Genomic DNA, 24,155 nt, shown 5'->3' on the forward strand with positions numbered 1-24,155 from the left:
ACGCTGTCACATGGGTACTTGCTGCATGTGGTCGCGCGGCACTGTATTTGATCCGGACCATGTAGCAGTGACAAATACCGGTTTTCCTTGAGACATTTTGATTGCACGCAACAACTTTGTCGTTGCTGCTCTGTACAGCATCGAGTTTGGCGCAGATGCCCTGACCGTGATCACAAGTGTCTGTGTGACGCCGGCGGTATGAATATTGCATTATTTCCTCCACTCGCACAGGTAGTCCAAGTAGCATAGAGAAAAAAAAGCGGTGACTGCAATATCCCCTCTCAGTGATCCCACGTGAATGCTTATACCAAACTAAACCGTTCAGTTCTGTGCACTTTTGTGGCCTCTACTTCTTTGGCTGCTGCTTATATGACAATGCAAGAAAAAATCAGCCGACTAATTACATCACAATTACGCAGAAATTGTGCATCATACTTAAGCAAGTCTCTAGAAAAGATAAAACGTCTGCAAAGAAGCCCGTGTACATGTTTGGCCTTGCAAACAAGCTTATTACTCACGCTTTTGGCAAATTTCATTGTTAGGGTTCTGCTGACACGAGCCGCTGTGGACCACCGCATTATACATATATTGTTTGATTGGTATGTCAAGTGGTCACCTGTAAATTGCGATCTGCATAAAAAGCGAGTGCTTTGCCTTCAGCGCAACATTGGCATGCTCACTTTTTGCTTAACACTTAAATCTAAACCTCGTCGTACATTGAAGGTGTCATCATCATCAGCCTAACTACGCCCCCTGCAGGGCTAAGGCATCTTTCATGATCTGCCAATCAACTCAGTCTTGTCGTTTTCATCACCATGTTATACCTGCAGACTTTTTAATCTCATTGATCCACCTAACTTTCTGTCTCCCCTTCGCGCATTTGCCTTCCCTGGGAATCCAGTCAGTTACCTTTAATGACCAGCAGTTATCCTGCCTACGTGCAATGTGCCCGGCCCTTGTCAATTTCTTTTTCTTGATTACAACTACAATCTCCTGAACCCTGGTTTGTTCGCTGACCCACTCTGCTCTTTTCTTGTCTTTTAAAGTTAAACCTATCATTTTTTGCTTTCCTTCATTCACTGGGTCATCCTCAACTGAAGCTCAACCCTCAATTTAAGCTCAACCCACAGGTAAATACTGGCAAGATGCAGTTGTTATATACCTTCTTCTTGAGGGTTAGTGGCCGATTACCATTCATGATTCGAGAATGCTTGCTGAATGTGATCAACCCCATCTTCATTCTTCTAGTTACTTCACTCTCATGGTTCGGCTTCCTGGTTGCTACCTGTCTTAAGTAGACATATTCCTTTACAACTTCCAGCGTCTCTCCGCCTATCGCAATGTGCTGTTTTCTGCCGAGACTGTAGCACATTACTTTAGTTTTGTGCACATTGATTTTCAGACCTACTCTTCTGCTTTCCATGTTCAGCTCTGTAATCGCGGGCTGTAATCATCTCCTAAGTTACTCATCGAGGCATTGTCATCAGCGAATCGCAGGATACTTTCCAATATTTCTTATTCCTAACTCTTCGAAGGCTAGGGTCATGAAAACCTCCAGTAAACACGAGATAAATAGCACTGGGTAGATTGTATCTCCCTGCCCTATACCCTTTTTATTGGGATTCTGCCGCTTTCCTTATGGTGGCTGTGCATCCAACGTAGATTCCTTCCAGTATGTTTATGTAACGTTCTTCGATGGCCTGATTTAGAAGTGCCTGCATTACTGTTGATGTCTTGACTGAGTCAATCACCTCGTGCTCTATGATAGAAGTCGAAGAAGTGTGTTTTGAATAGAAGCTACTTCTGCTAACTCCGGCGTATTTCAGTTGTAATTTAAGTATGTTGATCAGTTTTCGCTGCTCCCTTGGAGGGGATGGATATAGACCACCACGGGCGCCTGCCGGCACCAGCGGCGTCAGCGGTGGCCGCCTCCAGGAAGCGGATGGGACAAGCGAGCGACAGCGACAGTGAAGATACTCAAGCTTACTATCTCAGCAGTGAGGACTTCTCAGATGACGGTTTCCAACCTGTGCTGAGCCGCAAGGCGAAGAGAAGGAACATGAGGACATCCTCATCCTCAACTATTCAAACTGTAAGTGAAGCGCCAAAATCGAACCCTTATACCATCCTGTTTCTGCCTGCACTTCGTACCGTCAGCATGAAACGCCTTAACAGACAGTCTGTGCCGAGGTCTCTGGAAACGGTCGTGCCAAATGGAATCATGGACATAAGAGTGAACGCCAGAAAGAATATACTGGCTGTGGACGTTTTGCACGCAAGTGCGTTGGGCGTTCTGCGCAGCGTAACTGACTTGGACGGCAACCAGGTGCGCTCTCATGTTTCCTTGGGATGTTATGTAGTAACCGGCGTGATCTACAACATTGATGTCGCTATTTCCAATAAGGACTTACAACTTCTTGTCAAGTCAACAACTGATACTCCAATTGTTGATGTCACCCGGCTAGGCAAGTCTCGCTGTGTGAAGATTGCGTTTAAGGGCACATCACTCCCCTCTCATGTGAAGGTGAGGTACTTCAGACATGCTGTGCGGCCTTTCATCCCAAAGCCTCTCCAGTGCCGTAAATGCATGAAACTTGGACATGTGAGCAGCGTCTGTGAGAATTCGGTGGTATGCCACCGCTGCGCCGAGCACCATGAAGCGGATAAGTGCGTCGCAACTGTCAAGAAATGCTCTAATTGCAATGGATCCCATGAAGCCACATCGAAGGACTGCCCCCGGATTCAGAAGGAAATTACCATCTTGAAGGAGATGGTGCGCGATCACTCATCTCATCGAGAAGCCGCAGCTAAAGTCAGAAGGCATCGTTCCCGTCGACGTCGGTCTTGGAGGACGCCCGCTACCTCCTCGACACGTTTGCGTGATCCCTCACCAGTACCACCTTCTTTGCCTCTCAGACCACATGCCGTGGGAAAAGCTGTAAAAGACAAATCTAGTGAGCATACCCTAACTGCGACAGAGTGGCCTGCACTTCAAAGGGAAGCAGCATCAAGCGAACCGAAGGAGCTTCATGACGGCCAGTCCGCGCTCCCGGTTCGAGATCTTTCCAACCAAGACAGGCAAGTGACTGCAATCGTTCCGGTTCGAGATCTTTCCAACCAAGACAGGCAAGTGGCTGCAATCGTGCAATCATTATTGCCACGATTCGCACGCTACTGAGCAGCATACAATCTCCATCTGCTAAGAGTGCACTGCAAATACTGGATGCACTGAATCCAGTTCTTGCTAACTTCGTATAAGCACAATGGCTCAACAAAATCTCATCTTCCGCACTGAAGTTAAAAGTGCGTCGATTTTTCAGCGAAATGCCAGAGGCATGAAGTCCCGTATCTCGGACTTTCGCCAATTTGTTCGGGCCAATCAATTCCCTATACTTGGCATATCTGAACCAAACGTATCAACGCCTTATAGATTGTCCGGTTATGAAGCTTTTTGTTCAGCCGCTTGCGAAGAACGAAGCAAAGTAATTGTTTACATTCGCACAGACTTGACTTATCTTTCGCACCCAATAAGTTCAAGTGACGACAATCAGTACGTGTGTCTTCGTGTGAAGAAGAATGCAGTTTCGTTCACGCTTATTGGTGGATATATATCTCCGTCATCGCGATTTGACTGCGACAGATTAAAAGACATCCTAATGAGAACCGATGGGCCATGGATCATCACCGGTGACTTCAACGCCCATCACATGCTTTGGGGGAGCACTAGGATGAATGCCAGGGGCCGGAACATTGTTACATTCGCTTCCTATTACGACCTTTCCATCATGAACGATGGTACCCCCACATATCTGCGGGGTCTCACGTATGGCATATGCCTTGACCTGACATTGGTGTCACGGTGCTTCTCTCACAAAGTTAAGTGGTTTTGCGATATTGAGACACATGGGAGTGATCACATACCCACCTACGTGACGATCGATGGTATTGCTACGATACTGAGGATGCGCGTGGAAGAAGAGGAGAACGAGGTTGGCACGAGCGGTGATCGGCCAGATCCCTGGACTCTCGCATTGATCATCTCCTGTAAATAAAGGCATCCATCGCACCGTAACAAGATTGGTGGAAGGTGCGGGGTACAGCGGAGCAATCCAAGGCCAACGATCACGGAAGCGCTACCTCAAGAACTACGCCGAAGCCGCCGACTGGCTGGTCTACCACCACTCTCTATGGATCCGATTGCTGACGGCGACACCACGCACTCTTCGTCTGGCGCTGCGTGGCCCCGGCACATGGTACCACGAAGCTTCTCAGGGAGGGTCGGAGAAGACGTCGACGAATGGCTGAAACACTTCAACCGTGTGAGTAAATACAACTGTTGGGATGCGGCCTCCCGGTTGTCCAACGTCGGATTGTTTCTTCAAGGGACGGCGTTGGTGTGGTTTGAAAACCACGAAGAAACAATAATGACCTGGGAAGCGTTTGAGAAAGAAATAGCGAGCTGCTTCGGGGACCCATTGATGAAGAAGAAGCGCGCTGAGCAAACTTTGATGCAGCGTGCTCAAGTCCCCGGTGAAACGTGCACAACGTACATTGAAGAGATCCTGAAATTGTGCAAGTCTGTAGACCCACGCATGAAAGAAGATGACAAGGTAGGGCATCTTCTCAAAGGGGTTGCTGAGGATGTCTACAATTTCCTCATCGGCAAGGACACCTTGGCGTCTGTAGCGGACGTAATACAACACTGCCGCACGTTTGAGACACTGAAGGCTAGGCGCATCACTCCCAAATTTGGTAGACTTGCCAACGTCACCACCGTTGCAAGTGTCGACGTCCCTCCAACATCCCCCTGTGATCTTACCTCAATGATCAGGCAAATCGTACGCGAAGAACTTGGACGACGTGATGCTGTCAACCCGCCGAGAGCACCTGCTATCAACACCTCCCCACCATACGACGCAATGTGTGCTGCCGTTGATGCCACGCTATATGATGCGCCCCAATCAAGAGCACCAGCGCCCCCAACCGACAACTTACATCATCGCCGTGGTTTCCAGAACGCCTCCCGCCAACCGCCTACAATGGTGTCTTCGTGGGACGATCATGGGCACATGGCGCCTCGTGGAAGGTTTGGCGACGTGCGTGAGGCCCCTGTGTGCTATAACTGCGGTTTCCGTGGACATGTGGCTCTATTCTGTGGTCAAAGGCGTCGCCCCCAGCAACGCTACTACGAGGGACCATCACCTTCTTCTCGACAAAACCGCTGGCGCGGTGGTATGCGTTCAATGCGGGACGCGTACGTTGGGGACGGCTTCCAGCAAAGGACCCACAGTGATACACATGTAGGACGCAATTTCCATCGGAATTTACGCAACGACTCGCCTTCCTCCGTGCGAAGCTTGACGCCCCCCACAACACGCCGGTTCCGTTCCCCATCTCCTGGTCGACGCGTCACCTCCCCGCCTCCGGGAAACTAGGTGGTGTGGCCAATGGAGGTGAGGTCGCCGAACATTTGTCACTACATCCGCCTATGCCTCCACCCGTTTTTATGACTCAAAATAGGGTCCCCGTGCTTATTGATGGACTTCCTACGATGGCGTTGATAGATACTGGAGCAGCTGTTTCAGTGATGAGTCTTAACTTCAAATTGCGGCTAGGACATAAAGTGATGTTTCGCTGGGACAGTTGTGCATCATTTCGTGCAGTGAGCGGGGAGACATTGTGCCCGATCGGTGTGTGTGTTGTTAGTGTCACTTTGGGTGACAAGGTCTTCGAGGCTTAATTCGTCGTCCTGACCAGCTCCACCCATGACATCATCTTGGGCATCGATTTTCTACGCGAGTGCGGGGCTACTGTAGATTGCGGTGCTGGCGAGATTATGCTATCGGCATTTACTGACGATCCTAGGTGCTGTCAAGGATCTATCACCGTCATTGAGGATGTTGTCTTGCCGCCCAACTCGATGAAGACCGTACGTGTTGACGCCTCTGCCTCGGACGCCGGAAAGTTTGATGTTCTTGTGGAGCCCATTCCTCTTAATTGCGCCAAGAAAAATGTGCTCATTCCACATTGTGTTCTGTCGATCAGTGATAGGCGATCGGCCTTATGGGTGTCGAACTATTCAAATGAACCTGTTATGCTACCCGGCGGAATGCGACTCGCCCGCTTCGAACAAAATGCGACCAGTTTCATTGCATCTTTAAGTGACGAGAGAGTAGATCCTACTTGTGCAACGTACCATACAGAAGCTAACTTTCTGAGTATGGTAAACAAGTCGCTATCATCAGAAAAACGTCAAGCTTTGGTCGAAGGCCTTGCGAAGCACGCTACTATATTTGACTTTGCGCAGAAAGAAGAGCAAATAAGTGTACCCGAGTGGCGTACTCGCCATGAGATTGACACAGGATCCGCTCACCCTATCCGGCAGAAACCATACCGTGTCTCATCTGCGGAGCGCAAGGTCATTACTCAACAGGTAGAAGAGATGTTAAAGAAAAGGGTTATTCAAGAGTCGTGTAGTCCTTGGGCTGCCCCTGTGATTCTTGTCCGAAAGGAGGATGGTACATGGCGATTCTGCGTGGATTACAGACGGCTCAACTCTGTTACTAAAAAGGATGTCTACCCGCTTCCCAGGATTGATGATGTCATCGATTGTTTACATTCGGCATCGTACTTCTCATCCGTGGATTTGAGATCTGGTTTTTGGCAAATACCCATGCACCCAAATGACAAAGAGAAAACGGCCTTCATAACCCCAGATGGTCTATTTGAATTCAATGTAATGCCGTTTGGCCTATGCAACGCTCCAGCCACGTTTGAGCGCTTCATGGACTCTGTGTTACGTGGACTAAAGTGGGAAGTTTGTCTTTGCTACCTGGATGACATTATAATATTTGGCCGTACATTCGATGAACACAACCATCGTCTAGACATTGTTCTCACCTGCCTTGAGAGAGCTAAGCTCACCCTGAACTCTAAGAAGTGTCACTTTGGCAGCCGTGAGACTCTCGTTCTCGGTCACCTGGTGGACAAGCATGGCGTTCGACCCGACTCCCAGAAAGTCGCAGCAGTCAGCAGCTTCAAACAACCTCAGTCGGTACGAGAGTTGCGAAGCTTTTTGGGTCTATGCTCGTACTTCCGTCGCTTCGTGCCCAGGTTCGCCGACCTCGCTTACCCTTTGACGTCCCTACTCAACAAGAACGCACCTTTTCGGTGGTCAGCGGAATGCGAGCCGTCTTTTTCGCAACTCAAGTTTGCTCTTACGTCAGGGCCCGTACTTCGCCACTATGACCCATCTGCTGCCACAGAAGTTCATACCGACGCCAGTGGTGTAGGTATTGGCGCCGTCTTGGTACAACGCCATGGAGCTGCTGAACACGTCGTTGCTTATGCCAGTCGCTGTTTAAGTAAGCCGGAGCGAAACTATACTGTCACAGAGCAGGAATGTCTCGCGGTCATATTCGCCGTGCACAAGTTTCGCCCTTATATCTATGGACGCCGATTCTCGATTGTCACGGACCACCATTCTTTATGTTGGCTCACTGGACTACGGGACCCATCTGGTCGTCTTGCTCGTTGGGCATTACGATTGTAAGAACACGACTTTGAAGTCTGCTACAAGAGCGGTCGTCGTCATGCCGACGCTGATTGCCTTTCACGACTTCCCCTTCCGACAACCGAGTGTGACGCTGACAACTTTGATGAATATTTGGCTGTAGTGGATACTCCGTTCCCCGACCTAACAACTTTTCGAGCAGAGCAACGCAATGACAACAGTCTCGCTTCTTTCTTTATTTCCGGAACGAACGGTCAACGTGGTTTCGTCGTAAAGGATGGTGTTCTTTACAAAAAGAATTATTCCGGCGTAGGCCCTCGCCTACTTCTAGTTGTGCCTACAATTCTTCGACAACACGTACTTCGAGCAATGCACGACGACCCAACATCTGGCCATATGGGTTTTTCTAGGACACTTTATCGCACGCAAGAACGCTTCTTCTGGCCGAAGATGCGTAAAAGTGTGACTGCATACGTTGCGAGCTGTGAGCAATGTCAACGCCCCAAGCGTCCTACAACTCCGCCAGCCGGACTACTTCATCCCATAGCACCCCCGAGTTCACCATTTGACGTCGTAGGTGTCGACCTGCTCGGCCCTTTTCCGCGATCAACGAACGGCAACCGATGGATTATTGTGAGCGTTGACCACCTCACACGTTACGCCGAAACTGCGGCGATTCCTGCGGCAACGGCCACTCAAGTTTCACAGTTCATGCTGTCACACGTTATATTACGCCATGGATCCACCCGTGTCATCATCAGTGATCGCGGGCGGCAATTTGTTGCCGATGTAGTTGAAGACCTCCTTCGTTGCTTCATGCCATTTTCGTCACACTACCCCGTATCACCCGCAGGCTAATGGTTTGACGGAACGAACAAATAGGACTCTCGTCAACATGATTTCCATGTATGTTGGTTCTGGACACAAAACATGGGACGCGATTTTGCCATTTATAACTTTCGCCTACAACACTGCACAGCACGAAACAACGAGATACAGTCCATTTTATCTGCTCTACGCACGCCAACCCCGCACAACTCTTGACACTATTCTTCCTTTTTCCGAGACTGATCAACCTACTCTCGCTGAAACCATTTGCCGCGCAGAAGAGGCCCGGCGCATCGCCTGTCTTCGAACTTTCGTCTCACAGAAACGCTCCAAAACCGTTACGACAGAAGTCACCGGCACGTATGGTTTGAGAAAGGGGATTTGGTGTGGCTTTGGACGCCGCTTCGCAAGCGCGGCCTCTGCCAAAAGTTTCTGGCCAACTACACCGGTCCGTTTGTTGTCTTGGAACGTCTAAGCGATGTCACGTACGTGATATCTCAGCTGTTCTCAACTGGCCGCCGCTCAAGCAAGACCAACATCGTTCATGTTGCCCGTTTAAAACGCTATCATCATCGCAACGAAGCCTAACTCGCCCGGTGGGCATCGTCTGCAAAGGGGTAATTGCTACGATACTGAGGATGCGCGTGGAAAAAGAGGAGAACGAGGTTGGCACGAGCGGTGATCGGCCAGATCCCTGGACTCTCGCATTGATCATCTCCTGTAAATAAAGGCATCCATCGCACCGTAACAGTATCATAAAAAATTTCTCTTCCGGTGTTGCAATTGGCACTGACTGGTCGATGTTTGCATCGCGTGTTGAGAACGCCTGCCAAGAAGGCCTCGCCTGCAGCCTGGAAAATACCATAGCGGAAGCTATGGAAGCGTCCAAATGTAAACTACCATTTTCGTCTAAAATAACACAGTTTCACATTGAACTGGAAAAATTACGAGCTATACGAAGGCGTGCTGAACGACGATAGAGACGCACAAGATCAATTTACGATCTGAGGGAAGCAAGGCGGCTCCAGAAAAAGATTCAACGACGCATTTACAAACTGGAGAGCGAACGCTGGAAAGCATTCTGCGAATCTCTAGACCCTCATAAACCGCTGTCATATATCTGGAGAACAGTTCGTGGTCTTCGCTCCTCTCCGCAACAACGGCACCCTTTTAAAGCTTTGGCACTCCATCATGGAAAAACAGAACTCGAGGTGGCTGAAGAATTTTGCACGAGAGTTGCCGGGAATATTATGAACGAGAGGATCGACGCCGTGATCGTTCCTGAGACGCGATTACCAGAAATGGACATTCCGTTCACCATGGAAGAACTGGAAGGTGCGTTAGTCTCTTCTAAGTGCATGTCATCGCCAGGTCCTGATGGTATTACTTATAGTGCGTTGGGACACCTTGGACAAAAAGCCAGAAAAGAACTTTTAACATGCTTCAACAACTCCTGGCTCAGCGGCAGTGTTCCCCGAAAATGGAAAATAAGTCGATTAATACCACTTTTGAAATCGGGAAAATCACCATTGGACTTGACAGCGTATCGCCCTATTGCCCTCGCAAGCTACCTCGGAAAAGTGATGGAAAGAATGGTTCTATTTCGTCTCGAGTGGTACTTGGAACGATGCACCAAATACCCTTCTTGGATGGCAGGCTTTCGTCGGGGCCGCTCCTCCATTGACTGTGTCCTTGACTTATCGACATTTGTTCAGCAAGAAAAAAGTCGCAAGCGCATATCAGTGGCACTCTTTCTTGACGTGAAGGGTGCCTATAATAATGCAGCTCACGATGCCATCCTCACTTCTCTTGCAGCAATGGGCATTGGTGGACGAGTGTTTCAATGGATAAAAGATTATATAACTGGCAGGGGTTTCTTTGTACAAACATATTAGGGTACAACTGCTGAACATTACACCTACTGCGGAGTACCTCAGGGAGGTGTTTTAAGCCCCACATTATTCAATGTGGCCCTCATTGGTCTGGTGAAGGTTCTGCCAAAGTCGGTGTGCCTATCCATATACGCCGGTGATATTTGCCTCTGGAGTGCTGCAGTTACTCGCCCTCAGGTGCGTGCACGAATACAGCGGGCAGCAACCCTCACAACCGCCTACCTTCAGAAACAAGGCCTAAATATATCAACTGTGAAGTGCGCGTTGATGGCGTTTACACGCAAACCAATGACGCCATACCCTGTTTACATCAATGGGCAGAGTGTCAAATATGCACGGACGCATCGTTTCCTGGGCATAATAATCGACAGAAGTCTTTCGTGGAGCCCACATTGTGCGTACTTGAAAAAGAGACTGCTATTTATTGTGCATATCATGAAATTCTTGTGCGGTAAAGCATGGGGAACTTCTGTGGCCTCCATGCTACAGCTGTACAGGGCCCTTTTTCTGGGTCTATTGCGCTACAGCTTGCCGGTACTGACTAACACTTGCAAATCGAATACTCTATAATTGGAGAGTTTGCAGGGTCAGGCACTGCGTATCTGCCTAGGACTGCCCCGATGCGCTTCTACTTATGCCACAATCATGGTTGCCAAAGACTATCCGGTCAGGACATATATAGTTGTGGATTGCCTCAGAGCGCACATTCGACATGCCAGCCGTGTCCCCGACAACCACTTGGCCCTTCTACCTTCCGGAAGACCACGTGCTACGTTTTCAGACGTCATAGCCAAGCACCTAAACAGCATTCCATCAGGATATACGCCAGCTGCGAGAACGGCATGTTTTTTGTGGTGCCTCGACCAGCCGCAAGTACGTCTAGAAATTCCGGGAATCAAAAAGAAAAGCAGTCACTCCAGAGTAGCATTGAAGCAAGCAACACTGCTAATATTACATGAGTTGTACTTAGACCGAACGCAGATATACACTGATGGGTCCGTCCCATCCAGCAGCTCATCAGGTGCCGCTGTAATTCCGGCTGCAGAAATGACAATCAAGTTTAGGTTGTCGCATATGACTACATCTACGGCATCAGAGCTTGCTGCTATAAGGGCTGCTTTACCATATCTCGTTCAAGAACGTCCAGGAAAATGGGTCATATTCTGTGATTCGAAGGCAGCGCTTCAGAGTTTGCAGTCTGCCATGCGTAGGAGGAGTCATGACCAACGGGTACAAGAAATAAGACATTGCCATCATGAAGCTCTAGCACGAGGGCATGATATTATATATCAATGGCTGCCTGGACATATCGGTATTACCGGAAATCAATTAGCCGATGATGCAGCCCGCTCAGCCCATGAAGAAACCCGTGTAGTCCCGATTCCTCTATCAAGGAATGATGCAGCAAGACAACTTTACCTGCTCGCTCGAGATCTCACACGCACGTTCTGGTGGTCTACCAGCTTCCAAAGGTGTCAATTTTATGAACTGGATCCTTCGCTCAAGCTAAAGCTACCATCACAACTTTCCCGCTCCGATGCGACACTGTTATGCCGCCTTTGGTTGGGTGTTGCATTTACAAAGGTGTACTCCTTTCGCATTGGTATGGCAGACACTCCTACATGCGACTACTGCGGAGCTGAAGAGACCATCGAACACGTCCTGTGCAGCTGCGCTTGCTACGACACACAGCGATGCCAGCTCCGGATGGTTTTGAATCGACTTGACCCCGGACCATTTTGTGTGCAGAAGATACTAGGACCTTGGGCATCTGCCTCAGTTGCGCAGAAAGCAACTAAAGCACTGCTACTTTACCTTAAGTCAACAAACCTGAGCGACCGCCTGTAGACTGTGTGTGCTCCCCGAGTGTGCTCGTGATTGTGTGTACCTTCTCATCTTTCTGCAACCTCTTTTCTCCCCTTTATCCCTTCCCCAGTGCAGGGTAGCAAACCGGATGTGCGTCTGGTTAACCTCTCTGCCCTTCCTTGCATCTTTATCTCTCTCTCTCTTCTCGTGCTCTATGAAGGCTATGTAAAGGTGTGGATTGTATGTGAAGGAGTTGTTAGATATGTTTATGGCACGCAATAACGTTAACATTAATTCAACAGTGCAATTAAGTTCGGCGTATTTCGGTCGGTGCATCTTCTTTTCAAGGTCTAGCAGTAATTTATTTCGGGCAAAATATATCAGTTATGGTCTCGTTGCTTTTTCCCACTTCTTAATGCAAATTATTTATTAAAATATCACGTCTCATACGTTAATACAAGTACCCGGGCCGTAAGGGGCTTGACACATTAATCATGCACTACCATATTGCAGCTTTCAACTACTACTCAAAGACCACTGCTTAGCATAGTTAATGCATAATAAATTCTATTGTTGCAATATTTGTCTGTGTAAACTTTTGGTTGAGAAAACCTGCTATCAGACGATCAACAACAGCTGGTTCATTAGTTTTTAAAAAGCACTAAAATGGTACTCTATGCCTACTGACTAAAGCACAGCGTAATAGTATTTGTCTGCAATATGTGGTCAATAGGTACGAAACAACAGCTGCGGCACTTTTAACTAGTTATTTGCAGCTAATTAAAAGCTGGGAGCACTTGATCGAAGCACTATTGAGAGTCTGTCACCATGTGCAAATCTTTTGTATTTGCAGAAGTTAATCTGCTTGCAGGCTCATGCACAGCAGAGCAGAAGGAACCTATGTTGCTCTTCATTAAAAGTTTATTAAAAAAATTTGATCTAGCTCTTGCAGCCATACATTTCAACTAGGAAGTTTGTCTGGTTAGAGTTAGTTGAGGAGGTAAAAGTACCTACGATCATTAGATGCTATAACACCCCCTGAGGAGGCTTTGGTGGTCAAAAAGAAAGTGCTTTTATAGCCTAAAAACCAAGGCAAGGCTTCTCTTGAATATGATTAAAAAATGTTTTTGCTAGTCTTTGGCAATAGAGTTTAAACGCCTTTCGCTAACACTAAGAAAATCAACCGTTTTTCTAGGTCTTAAGCTGTTTTGCTGGCCTCCGAACAATGTTATACTAAGCTTTGGTTTTACTCTTTATATAGCTTCTTTCCTTATTTTTATAACAAACTGCTATTACCTGATCAATAAATGTCTAGAAATTCAAATATATCTGAAGTCGAGATTGTCACAAATTATTCGGTTTTCTTTAGTGTGTCAGGATGGTGTCATAACATATTGATCTGCACTATGATGAATAGAGTATTTCTGTTCTGATTGAACAGGTGGCTGTTTCCATTGCCATGCATTTACACAGATTTTCAAACACACCACAAATGATCTAATAACAAATGCCTCAACTTTGTAAACAGAAAACTTGTAGAATTCAAATGTGGTGTTTTATTGCATTTCATGAAGAGGGTAACATCATTCAGTAAAGGCATTGCTGGTGATCTCCAGAACCAGTCTCCATAGTCATAGAACTAATTGAATTTAAATAATTAGTACTGAGGTTCCACTTTTTTGCATGTACATATAGTGGCACCATATGTATACTCTTTTTTTTATGCCTGTGCATTTCATTATAGACATCTGAACAACCCGGAAGTCGTATTATTATTGCCTGTGTTTGTCTTACTGCACTCCGACTTAGCATAGTGTTTGATACTAGATGCCAAAATAGATTAATATGTGACATCTCCCATTCTACCCCGAAGACGTTTCTTCGCGGTGAAGGCAGTGACGTTATTCAGCATTCTGCTTTAAAGCATATGAGCAATACTGTTTGTTTGTACAGGACGCTATACCATCGGTGGCATATACATGCTTTTTTGGTCTACACATGTACCTTTAAAAATCATCAGTGTTAATGCGGCTGTCTTTATTTAAATATGAAGTAGTGCATTAAAAGAAAGAAAGTCTGTATATCTATTTCGACCCTAAGGTAAAGAAAAATGGTGCCGCGCAGTCAGGGATCATCATCATCATCATCATCATCATCATCATCATCATCAGCCTGACTGCGTCCACTGCAGGACAAAGGCCTCTCCCATGTTCCGCCAGTTCACCCGGTGCTGTGCTTGCTGCTGCCAATTTATACCCGCAAACTTCTTAATCTCATCTGCCCACCTAACCTTCTGTCTCCCCCTAACCCGCTTCCCTTCTCTGGGAATCCAGTTAGTTACCCTTAATGACCAGCGGTTATCCTGTCTACGCGCTAATGCCCGGCCCATGTCCATTTCCTCTTCTTTATTTCAACTATGATATCCTTAACCCCCGTTTGTCCCCTAATACACTCTGCTCTTTTCTTGTCTCTTAAGGTTACACCTACCATTTTTCTTTCCATTGCTCGCTGCGTCGTCCTCAATTTAAGCTGAACCCTCTTTGTAAGTCTCCAGGTTTCTGCTCCGTAGCTAAGTACCGGCAAGATACAGCTGTTATATACCTTCCTCTTGAGGGATAGTGGCAATCTACCTGTCATAATTTGAGAGTGCTTGCCGAATGTGCTCCACCCCATTCTTATTCTTCTAGTTACTTCAATCTCGTGGTTAGGCTCTGTGGTTATTACCTGCCCTAAGTAGACATAGTCTTTTACAACTTCAAGTGCACTATTACCTATCTCGAAGCGCTGCTCCTTTCCGAGGTTGTTGTAAATTACTTTCGTTTTCTGCAGATTAATTTTAAGACCCACTTTTCTGCTCTCCTTGTCTCACTCCGTAATCATGAGTTGCAATTCGTTCCCTGAGTTATTCAGCAATGCAATGTCATCGGCGAAGCGCAAGTTACTAAGGTATTCTCCGTTAACTCTTATCCCTAAATGTTCCCATTCTAGGCTTCTGAAAACCTCCTGTAAGCACGCGGTAAATAGCATTGGAGAGATTGTGTCCCCCTGCCTTACACCCTTCTTGATTGGTATTCTGTTGCTTTCTTTATGAAGCACTAAGGTAGCAGTTGATCCCCTGTAGATTTCTTCCAGAATGTTTATATATACTTCATCTACGCCCTGATTCCGCAGTGTCTGCATTACGGTTGATATTTCTACTGAATCAAACGCCTTCTCGTAATCTAAGAAGGCTATGTATAGTGGTTGGTTATGCTCTGAGCATTTCTCTATTACCTGACTGATAGTATGAATGTGGTCAATTGTTGAGTAGCCTGTTCGAAATCCTGCTTGTTCCTTTGGTTGATTGAATTCTAATGTTTTCTTCACTCTATTAGCAATTACCTTTGTAAATAGCTTGTATACTACAGAGAGCAAGCTGATCGGCCTGTAATTCTTCAAGTCCTTGTCATCTCCTTTCTTATGTATTAGGATGATGTTAGCGTTCTTCCAAGACTCTGGTACCCTTCCCGTCAGGAGACACCTCGTAAACAGGGTGGCTAGTTTTTCTAACACAATCTGTCCTCCATCTTTCAGCAGGTCTGATGTTACCTGATCCTCACCAGCAGCTTTGCCTCTTTGCATGCTCTCCAAAGCTTTTCTGACTTCTTCTATCATTACTGGTGGGGTGTCATCTGGGTTACTGCTAGTTCTTATAGTATCAAGGTCGTGGTTGTCTCGGCTACTGTACAGATCTCTGTGAAACTCCTCCGCTATTTTAACTATCCTATCTATATTGGTAGTTATTTTGCCTTTTTTGTCCCTTAGTGCATACATCCGACTTTTGCCTATCCCAAGTTTCCTCTTCACTGCTTTGACGCTTCCTCCGTTTTTCAGAGCGTGTTCAATTCTCTCCATGTTACACCTTCTTACATCGCATACTTTACGTCTATTAATCAACTTCGAAAGCTCTGCCAGTTCTATTTTGTCTCTTGCACTTGAAACTTTCATGATTTGGCGCTTCTTAATTAGTTTCTTCGTATCCTGGGAAAGTTTCCAGTGTCCTGTCTAACTACCCTGCCTCCAACTTCCACTGCACATTCCGTAATGATACTCGTCAGATTATCATTCATTGTATCATCCTTTGACCACGCACTACAAAGTGTTTTTACTTCATCTCATCCATATGTTTTTAAAGTATTTAGATATGTAGATGATTTTTAGTTGTTATTGACAATAGATGCCCTTTTCCTTTTCCTGTGATGGCTGAGCAGGTTTTAGATGTTTTTAGAGCAAATTCTAAAGGGCTCACGTTTACTAATGAACTTCCGGAAGATAGCTCCTTGCAGTTTTTGGACCTCGACCTGACAATTTCGGCTGGTCACGTATGCTGCGCGTACCTCCCTCGGAGTGAGAAGGAGTTGTTACTTCACGATTCAGCGCATTCAAAGACTGTGAAACGCGGAATCGCTCTACTTTGCTTAGAGTTGGCACTACGCTGATCGTGTGAGCATGTTATGCAAGCTAGCTTTATGCGTCAACTTCTAAGACTTTCGAAGGCTGGCTACCCTCAGTCCGTAGTTAATTCAGTGGTGGTATCCTTGCTGCAAAGGGTGAAAGGCAGAGTGTCTAATGCAAATGCGCACCTGAAGGAGAGAGAGCGGGTTAAGCCTGAGGTGGTCCCGTATCTACCCCTTGTGAGCCATAACCTCAAAAAGGTGACTTCCCGTTATGGTGCCCCGAATGTTTTTTCAGCTCCCAACTAACTTGCTCAATTGTGCCCACGTATCACATGCGATGTGCAAAGGGGCTGCCAGATGCAGCACACAAGACTTTTTAGGCGCTGTGCACAAGGCGTGGTATATGGGACTCCCCTAGGCTGTGGCAAGTTCTATATCGGTCAAACGAGGCGTTGCATTAATGACAGACTGAGGGAGCATGCCGATAGCTTAGGCAAAAGTGAACATGCGCATCTTCCAGCGCACTGTAAAGCCTGCGGATGTGTGCCATTGTTTAAAAAGACGGTGATTCTAGGTAGGAGCAAAAACAAACAGCTAGCGAGCTCTTGGAAGCCTATTTTATCAAAAAGAAAGGGCCCGATTGTATCAGTGATACATCTATTGTGTTGTACGCAACAGAAATGCATTTTTTGGACAACTTAGTGCCTTGTTCATGACGCTGTGCGATGTTTGTTGGCTGTGCACGCATGCGCGGTTTTGTCTCCTTTCCAGTGCGTTTCTTAGACAGTCATTAAACAGTTGGTAGTTGGCGCTGTACTATCTTCTCTCCTGCCCTTCCTGCTTCAAGTTATGTTTTTTGCGCCTCAGTCTTCTGCACCAAATAATCCCCATGTCTTTGTTGTGAATTTTCTAAGGTTTATTTTTGATTGCATTGTGTGAGTATAGCTTGCGTATGTGATTAAGAATGAACCTAAACCTCCCTAACCCTGGCTGGAGCCCTAAACCTTGTCCGAAAATTCTTATTTGTCCGCTTGATACATTGCCTATAGCCTATAGCTAGGACAAGCAGTACCTGGGACAAACCATATGTGGGAGACCTCTGCCGTCGGCATTTTGGCTAGCCGGGACGCGAGACGAAAAATCTCCGGCCTGTTTCAGTCCCGCCTTTGTGATGGGCCGCTGAGCGGCGATGCCTCCTGCGGTCTGGGCCACTACACGCCACGAAACGGCTACGGACAATGCCGCCTGCGGGTTTTGCCGGGTTAGATTTTTCGTCTCACTTACAAGCTATAGGCTGGTACTTTAAGCAGGACTTGATTAAGAATGTAGTTCAAGTACTATAGTATTGCCTCAGCTACATAGCCTAAACAAAAACAGGTTCGGCTTTATTCCAATAACTGATTGTCATCTCTTCGAAATGGCTGGGAAAATCTCATAGCACGTGCCCCGTCAGGAGTTCTCTCGTGCAGGCTCTTTCTTGCAAACTTCGCAGATTTCCTGAAAATGCGAGAAAGGCAGTTCAAAAACTTTTCTCAATATTTTGATTTTCTATGCACAAGAGCATCACTGAAATGGTAAATGAAACAATAGATTGACATGTAATATTCCTCTTTTGCTTATGACTGCTGACATGCAAAATTAAGACACATTTTCTATTTGTATGCATTACTAAACGAAAGTGCACAATTTTTATGTCTTTTGGAGCCCACCAGTCGTGAAAAAATACATAATCAGAACACATTTATTTAAACGCATTGGTGATCATTGATATAACATGAGTAAACAACATATTTCTTTGTTTCTTCCAGTACAGTTACTCATGTTGCACGCATATTTTATTAGCGGTACCTTCAAGTTTTTGCAAATGGGTAACATGTCGCCTTTCGCTCATGAAATATTCAATAAAATCAAATATACCAGGTAAGTAAGTTTTAAATTACTAATATATTAAGGCCTTTATTTCCGAAAGATATACTTGTGTGTGCGCTTTGGATGCGCTTTTAGCACGTTTTCAGGGTGTGGTCTATACTGTACAAGACCTAAACATTGGTTCGCAGCCTAAAAAAATTTATACGTATGCGGATGTAGGATAATAGCAAAAAGAAGTGGTAGACCTCCAGGAATTAAGAAGATGCGTGAGGTGTCCACAAAGAATGAATGCCTATGAGCAAAGCATGCCTTTGGAGGCTACGTATGCTAGCCACACTCCTGCTAATGGCATGATCCCAAAGGTATTTATGCCAACCAGTCACACCACGCTACATCACACTCTGCACTGTATTATATAGGCGCCATTGTTTTCTGTTACTCTGCAGTATCAGTTTTGTCTAACGTATGCGGTCACGATGCAGCGCAGGCTTGTATGCGCACTGAACGGAAATTAGGCTGTTTTAACTGGAGCACAAATATTATGTCAGCCATATACCATCAGCGCAGCGCTGATCACTGGTGCGTGACGTGTAGCGAGGTTCTTCCTTTCGAGCGAAGTGGGATAGCCCGCACCGCGAAACTATTAGGCAGGTGCGGTTAAAAAAAGAGAGAGCGTATTTGTCTGGTACTCTGTATCTGGCTTCGGAGCACCTGTACTGGACCTGACAAATAACACTTCAACATGCTAAAAGAATTGTGGAGCAGTACTCTAAGGAAAAAATCTAAGACACCACATCAAATGTTAAAATCGACTGTCAGTGGCATTCCACATCTGCGGCGTCAAATTGAGTGAAGCGAAAAATCATCATCACGGGAACGCAGCACTGTATTATATCAGTGTTGCATCATATATTGCGAAAGATTGGGACGTCGATTTGCTATCGTGACGTCACATGATGTCACGTGGCGTTTTCACCTGGTCAATGAGGGCCGATCACGAAGGCAGGGCGAGAATAAGTGACTGATTGTTGCAGCATCGTACAGAAAAAAAAGGAAGATGAAAGAATTCCTTTTACCTTGGAGTCGTCTCAAAGGCATAAATAAGAGACCCGGCAAGTTTTTTTTTTTTGTAACTCCATTGCGCAGTAGGTACACTATCTGTGTGTGTCCTAAGGGCAGGTTTGGTGGTGAGTGACCACATTTTTATACTTTTTTACTAATCACCCGGATGTTTCCGTATGACCAGTCACGGATAGCTCAATCTTCTTGCTCAAGGTCGAAGATCACTATACGCTCTTAATGCTCATATAAACACATGCGGGCCCTCAGTTTCTTTCGCTGGGTGGAATTGCCTGGAATTCCACGTCTGCGTACCTGCTTTTCTTCTGTGTTGCTTGACTATTCAATATCAATTTTCGGCCGAAACAACGCACTCGTTCAGGCATTTTTCTTTGGTGATGCGGATGAGGTATTGTTCAGCGTATAACAGGGACCTAATGATTTTTTACAATTAAGCAATTTTATACATGCAATCACACTGTAAAAGTATCGCGTACCGCGTGTAGGCAATACCGCGTTGACAACTTGTGCCTAATCACCCATGCATATACCAGAAAATTGGCAGAGAAATCGCAAGCCGATTCTGTTTGTTTTTTTTTTTTCGTCGAAGAGGTTGCTGAGAGTGGCTCAGAAGGATGGCCTTCTTGGACGCCTGGTGCTGCGTCGTCGTCTAAGGGGCAACCGTTCTTGCAACACTGAAGAGAAACCTGCTCCTTGGTCGGCTTCAGAAACTCTTTACGCAAGGGTACATGAAGGACCCCTCAGTTCGAATGCTGAAGGACGAGAGGAAACAATCACAAAAGTTATCAGCAGGAAAAAAGTAAAACTTGTCATCATTTTTTTTATATTTGGCAGTGTTCCGAATACTCATCGTACTGTTGAATCACGCTTTCATGTGCACTTTTGGGCACAATAGGAAATTCTTTCTTTTTGCAATGAACGAATGGCTGTTAATGTCTTACTTGCATTTCACGTTGAACAAAAGTTATCTCAATTTTAGGTCCTTCCACAGCGCTCATGGTACCATAATTATTCCCATCAAGACCAAAATTCAGTACACCTAATTGAATCACCTCGCAATGTCACTAAAACGAAATTAATAGGGGGTATGCATAAGATGAAGCAGTGTTTCGAGAGAAGATGTGCAATTTAGCGATGGCTGCAGTTGTCAGCCGCCTCTCACTTCATTCCTGACTCCGTAGGTTTGAAGTTTGAGCTAGTTGGTGATTTATTGCTAAACAAAATAGCCCTCCAACAATAATTTCTACTCTGCTTTTACACGTGTCAAGGTCGTCTCTATATGCGCATATTTTTTTCTATTTGTACTCGATGCGCACTGGGTACGCATTCTGTTTCGTTGGACGTTTTGTTCAGCACTCCATACAGCGCTGAAAGACACAGAACAATCGCTGCCCTATGTCCTTTTCCTCCTGATGCATCGTGTTTTTGAGCTGCCTTTTATACCATGAAGTTCAACCAAACCACCCAGTATGGCACCCTACAGTTTCGTACACAGGCACCTCAGCCTTCACGGTATTATGCCTCTTGAGGCGCGAACTTAGGAGAGCCCCTTGAGATGTAAAATTGCCATGCTATAACGAATTAGAAATAAACTCGAACATGCATGAATGGTTAGGAATCAGTGTAATAAAACGAAAATCAATAATCTTGAGATAGCGCTGCGAAAAGCACTTCGATTTCGATTCAACTAGTTATCGAGATCAGTTTCCCTCAAAGACATTACGAAAGCTGACCATATTGAACCTCTCGATATAAGCAGACCGGAGCACAGACTGTAATTTGTTAAACTGCTGAACTGGAGAATTTTACATGGAGAATGCACACCTGGACGTTTCTGTATATCTATCTTCCCTTTAGCTCGAACCGCATGTTACTGTAGACATTATTCATTAACCCCTTGTTTCACAATAACGAACACTTTTAAGATTTTTTACCATCGTACTACAACCGAATAGAATTTTACAATCAATTTCATATTGCCACGTTCCTTCCTCAAGTTTTCCTATCACCCCATTATGCTGTACGCGATTCTCAGAGCCATCCGCGCCTACAGTGTTCAAGAAGCTGCAGGGCTGCCATAGATCATTGTGTTGAGATTACGCCCACGTCGTGAGCATTTCAGATTATTCTGGAATCTACATCACCGCTAGCGATAACGCTGGAATGTTCGATGGCAAGTAGATAAATGCCGACACGCTTCGCCGCTTGTCAGTGGATGGATGGCCGACGCTCTGCTCACCGCTATCAGTGCCAGTATCTTGGTTACTTTCTTATTACGTGGCCTCAAGTTTGGTTCGAATAAACAGTTGATTATTCCACCTGCAGTCTACTCCCTTCGTCCACGTCACGACCCCGTAACAATACCATAACCTTCATTGTTATAGGTTATATAGCTGTTGTTTTGCCAAACATATACACACAAATTCCGGAATATTATTTTTGTTTTGATTTTTCTTCTTTTATGTTTTTTTCAAACCTGTTTATTGCGTGTACTCATGTCCTCCCTATTTGTAGTACGCGTCTGTGGTATGCGAAAAATAGAAAATAATAAGGCTACAAGTGCCTTAGTGTTACCATTAGTCGGCACCACCACGAGCCACGAGAGATCCTTTTAGGGGCGAAGCTTCTTAAGGCGTGGATCGTGCGTCTTCTTCATGCAGTAGCCAGCTCTCGTTTTAGCCCTTGGAATGTCCGCTGGATGGCGGTACTAGTATATGATGAGTACATGATGAAATGATGCGAAATGGCGGTACTTTGTTCACTAGATGGTAGGACGGACGGATGGACAGGCATACAGACTGGCGGACAGACAGACAAACAGGCGAATGAACGGACATACATGACATACATACATACATACATACATACATACATACATACATACATACATACATACATACATACATACATACATACATACATACATACATACATACATACATACATACATACATACATACATACATACATTACATACATACATACATACATACATGCATGCATGCATGCATGCATGCTTGCATGCATACATACATATATACATACAGACGGACGGATGAACGGACGGACGGATAGCTAGACAGATGGATGGACGCGGCCAGTGGATGATATACAGTATACCGATAAAACCCTTCTAAGCTTTGCTCCACTTATCATTACCTCGGTGGATATGCTGTGATTTTTCCCTTGCGATGCTACATCAACAAAATGGAAAAATATCGTGAGTATATATATTTGGGTCTCCGGGTCCCGCGGGTATCATTCTGGTAGCGGGCCCCCGTCCTAGGTCCCATCGTCGAACAAGTCAGATGGGGCGCTCGTAGGAAGGACAAGTTATTTGCATGGTTAGTAACTGAGAATTCGAAAGAGGTAATCAAGTGATCAAGTATGAAATAGAAGTCAAGAACTGTATGGGATAATCCTTGAACTGAAAATATACAAAAGTCTTCCGCTTATATAGCACCACACTGCCAGCCCTGGGCACATGGTCCGCGGCTTCAGCCAATACGGCGCTCGGTGGTCTAGGTGCTCCACCCACGAAGGCGGGGAAACACACCACACAATGCACGTGGAAAAGGCACAGTCTACACGATGCCCAAATATAATGACAAATGCACTGCATGGACGTTTTGCTCACGTCACCTGGATTTGGCCCACGTCCGATGATCTTAGATGACCTTGGTTTCCAAAAACTCTTCTGGCGGTTGGGTAAGGTTCTAAAAATCGACTCCTGGTATACGTGCCCAACTTGCCTGACTGTGTTCGGGTAGGCCACCTCACAGTCTCTCGTCGAAGCATGCCACTCCATTCAGCGGATCCTATGGAGAGAGAGGGAAGAAGGAGTGGTCGACTAATCCCTCGTCGTTGAGACGCTAAGGCGGTGGAGGAGCAGAATTGAAAGAGGAAAGGCAAGGAGGTTAGCCAGCTCTCACACCGGCAGGCTACCCTGTACTGGGGAAGGGGGTAAGGGGGATAAAAGATGAGAGAAAAGAGAGGTTGAAGGGGAAAAAGGAGAGAGGTCATCAGACAATCCACGACGCTGCTTACAGTCTGTTTCTAAGACCACTTGCCCGCAGAAAGCGCAACAACGCTCTCAATGCTTTGCGTGCAGAGGACGGTCTCGGCCAGTGTCCTAATACCCTTTCTTCCGACAATTGGAGATCGTCTAGCCTATCTGAAACTTTCGACAGTTCTTTTCTTGTCACACTGAAGTGAGGACACTCGCAGAGAAGATGGGAGAAAGTCTCTACGCAGCCACAGTTGTCACATCTCGGGCTGCTGGCCATTCCGATTCGAAACGAATAAGCATTCGTAAAGGCCACCGCAATCCACAGACGGCACAAAAGTGTCTCTTCAGCTCTGGTTATTCCTGATGAAAGACGGAGCTGTAGGTGTGGGTCCAAATTATGAAGGCGGACGTTGGTGAATGCCGGGGAATTCCACTGAGCGAGTGTCAGTTTCCGTGCAAGTGATCGAAGCCTTGCAGCGGCGTCCGTTCTTGATAATGGTATAGCTGCACAAGGGGCATCCTCATAAGCAAATCGGGCTGCTTCATCTGCATGGTCGTTTCTATCAATGCTGCAGTGGCCTGGTATCCATTCATACGCTATGTCACGTTGTTTCTCTATAGCACGATGATGAAGCAGTCGTATTTCAGCAATCAGCTGTTCATTTAGTCCATGATGATATGGTGAGGCAATGCCCTGGAGGGATGCTTTGGAGTCGGAGAAG

At 46.1% G+C, this 24,155-nt stretch overlaps 1 long non-coding RNA gene across 1 annotated transcript in view; it reads right to left on the reverse strand.

Moving 5' to 3' along the window:
• Positions 1–17,839: 17,839 nt before the first annotated feature.
• The window catches only part of LOC142774837 (uncharacterized), a 56,931-nt gene continuing 50,615 nt past the window's right edge, over positions 17,840–24,155 (reverse strand). The window contains exon 2 of the long non-coding RNA XR_012886576.1: positions 17,840–17,972. This is a non-coding gene — a long non-coding RNA (uncharacterized LOC142774837). The remainder of the gene's footprint in view (positions 17,973–24,155) is intronic.

Source organism: Rhipicephalus microplus, chromosome 10 (assembly GCF_043290135.1).
Source record: "Rhipicephalus microplus isolate Deutch F79 chromosome 10, USDA_Rmic, whole genome shotgun sequence".
NCBI classification, from domain to species: Eukaryota; Metazoa; Arthropoda; class Arachnida; order Ixodida; family Ixodidae; genus Rhipicephalus; species Rhipicephalus microplus.